The sequence below is a fragment of the Myotis davidii genome, unplaced genomic scaffold, assembly GCF_000327345.1.
Source record: "Myotis davidii unplaced genomic scaffold, ASM32734v1 scaffold128, whole genome shotgun sequence".
Taxonomy (NCBI): Eukaryota; Metazoa; Chordata; class Mammalia; order Chiroptera; family Vespertilionidae; genus Myotis; species Myotis davidii.
Window position 1 is genome coordinate 920,153 of NW_006299719.1, and position 3,515 is coordinate 923,667.

Genomic DNA, 3,515 nt, shown 5'->3' on the forward strand with positions numbered 1-3,515 from the left:
GGGACAGCGCGCATCAATTTGAGCTGATTGGTATAGGTTATCATACATACCTTGCTCTCATGAAGTAGAATCTAGTAGCAAACAGAAGAGAGACAAGCATTTAAATCTCATTTTATGAGAACAAAAATGTTTTAAGATTTTTCTAACTTTTTGTTCCTAAATGTTGCATTCTGTGTAGTTTCTCAGACCTATCTACCAATTCTCTTTTTTTAAATGTACTCATGTCTAATCTTCTGTTTAATGCATTCACCGAGCTTGTTTTCAACAGTTTTTTCACTTCTTTATATTGTAGTCTGTAATTCAAACCTATTTGTTTGTTTATTTTTGATGGCCACATGCAGCTTTCTAATTTTTTTTTCCTACTTTAAATCATTTCATTTCTTAAATTCCTTTAAGTATTTTACATGGAGTTGTTTCCTATTCTGATACTGATTCTTCTCATCTCTGGTATCCTTGGTGGTCTGAATTTGTAGTTTGTTATTTCTGCTGACTTTCATTCACAGTGGTTATGTTTGTGAGTATTGACTTAATTTTAATTTCTGAATACTTTTTTCAGGGTCCAGTTAATATGCGAATCTTTAATAAATTTTTCCATCACTATTCACTCAAGGCTTGGTCTCTAATTTTAGTATTCATAGCCCATTGCCTTCAGGGCAACCTTGCTTTTCCCTTGTGCTTAACCAGATCATTGATGGTTGTAGCCCACTTCAACGACAACAACAAATACCTTTCTTGATTCCCTGAAAGTTCAGCAATAAAATAAAACTTTAAGTTTTGTGCAGTACCTACTCATATTTTAGTGAGAAGGCTGTCAATGTATCAAGTCCCTAAATGAGAAAAGGCAGATTTTTGATACAATATTCAAAATAATTACATCATTTAAGAGTAAAGTAAGAGAATATATTTTTCAAATATTCATAAGTTCAAGTTCCCAGAATAAGGTTTGCCTTGACTATGAAGATACTAGCAATGAAACTAAAATTTTCCACAACTACAGCTTCCTAAATGATGATGTTTAACACAATTGTCTTAAAATGGTTGTGAAGAGATTTTAAAATCGTAATGCACTTGTTATTGGCATATAACACTGTAATGCTCTTTTTAGTGGCACTTAACATCGTAATGCTTTGGTTAGTGGTATTTCTTCCCTTATTTCATCTTCAAGGAAGAGTTCACATATGGGTCAAGGAAACAACTAGGTTGTATGAAACTTTAGAGTAGCAGAGCAAAGGATTTAAGGATTCTATTTTCCAAGTACCTAATTTTTCACTTATTTCACTCTCTTATAACTTGTCCACTGCAGCTGGTAAAATAAGGTGAGTTAAAGGCCTCTTTTTATGTAGGGGAGAGTAACAGGCCCCTTTAAAATGGGGAATGGACCAATGTCAATATCTGGGTTTCCATATTGCTCTGTAGTTAGTTATGCAAGATGTTCCTCTGGGAGAAACTGGATACTGTTATAAGAATCTTATTTAATAGGAAAGGAGTAAGGGGAAGCCTAGATAATATAGGCATGCCATTTACACAGCTTTGCCAGGAAGCTACAGTTAACATTCTCCAAGTCAGTTCTCTACAGATCGTTGGGGAAGGGACTGGACAATAGATGCATGCTCAGTAAGGTCAGGGTGACCTGGGGAGATGCTTTCTTGTCAGTCACACTTGGGAACAAATCAATGGCCAGGATAGGTGTGGCCACTGCAAGCATGGGAGAATTTAATATTTAAGCTCCTGAACAAAGGAGCCTCTCTCTCTCTCTCTCCCTCTCTCTCTTTCTCTTTCTCTCTCTCCTTGCCTGTGCTCCTTGCCCTCCTGTTGCAGGGTGTGTACTCCCCTGCATTTGCCCATGTGGCCCACAGCGATGTGGGACCTACACAATGGACTAATAGACTTTAATTAGCCTGATGCTACATCAGGCCCAGCTCCACCATGGAGCAGACACTTTGGACACTTTTAGCTCTACTGCACCCCCAACTACACCTTTTCCAAGACTGGGTTAAGGGGCTGGAGCTTTGAAACTTGAGAAATGTAATTCCATGCCAGTGAAAACCATTCACTCTCCCATTCGAATCTTAGAAAATTCATTTTCTAAAGATATCGCAAGAGCCACACCACTCCCACTAATGTAGGGGAAATTGGACCTACTGATTTCTCTGGCCACAAATACACAGGACCTCTCTGTACATGATCTTGGAAATTCCTATGAATTACTCATTATTTAAATAAAAGGTTTTAAAAAAACATAGTAGAGTGGAAAGTATGGTAAGGTCTAGAGGGAAGGGGTATGAAGGAGGATGCTGCACCTGTCTCTGAGCAGGCCTTTATGAGAGTGGGGTAAAAGGACTTTGAGGCACAGTCATGGTTTATCCTACTTCTCCAAAAGATTGTGGGCCAACGCCCCAGCTAGTGATAACAAACATTCATTTGCCTGCTGTGTACATTGTTAAGAGATCCCTGAGTGACTCAGCAGGGTGACAGGCAGCTGCCTGAAGGTTCAGAAAACCAGTCATCTTCTCTTTGGAGACAAAACTAATAGTTCCCTTTAAGTGCACAGTGTTAAGTTGTTAATTATTAATGCCACCTTTACAAATAAACACCGTAAACTAACACCACAGGAAAAACGAACTTGGTGTGGTTTATAAAAATAAGAGGACACGTGATTTTTAAGGTAGATCACTTAAAATTATAAGGGGATAAAAGTAGATCTGTTTTTTTAAAGCAGGCTAAGAACACTAAGAATATTTAGAAACATTTGTAAAACACTCCTGTTGGAGTATGGCTTTGATTAACTGCAATATATGCTTTATTATGAATAATCATTTTTGATACAGTAGTTAAGACATTTGACAGAAATAAAAGCAAATAAAGAGGTGTCTCTGTGATTCTTGAGCTGCATTAATATTTTAAATTGATTAATAGCTTAATGGATAGGGTGGAGGAAAGGAACAAACTAATTACGTTTCAGCAAGCAACTTGAAGCTTCCACTAACTATTTTACATTTTGCAGAATTTCCATTTGTATTAATAACTTATTACTTATATTAAACATGCATTTTCCCTAAAGCTTAATGTTTCTTCAGTGGAGACCAATTAACTGAGATGGTCTTTTCTTAGCTAGCCAATTATTTTAATTACTAGAATTTTTAAAAATGTGCTTGCTTTGCATAGATTTGAGCAGTTGGACTTGCCCTCAAAATGCATGGACTATTCCAGGAGATGGAATGGTTTTGGTGAATATTTCTATGCCAAAGAAATCTTTTAGACATTTGGGGTTCTGCAGAGCAGTAAACGAAAAATTCCAACCCTGCGCCATTGCTCCATTGATTTCATCCTCATCTTTCTTTACCTTTACTTGGTACCTTTCCAATCTAGCAGTGCTTTGTTGATGTTTTCATTCAGTTTCTTTGTTCTCTTTTTGAAGAACGATGGGGAAGGATGGGCAGGCAATTAAACTGTACCTTAGGAGGGGCTACGATGTGGTAGGTGGGGCTCCTTTCCCCTATAACAAAACTTATGTG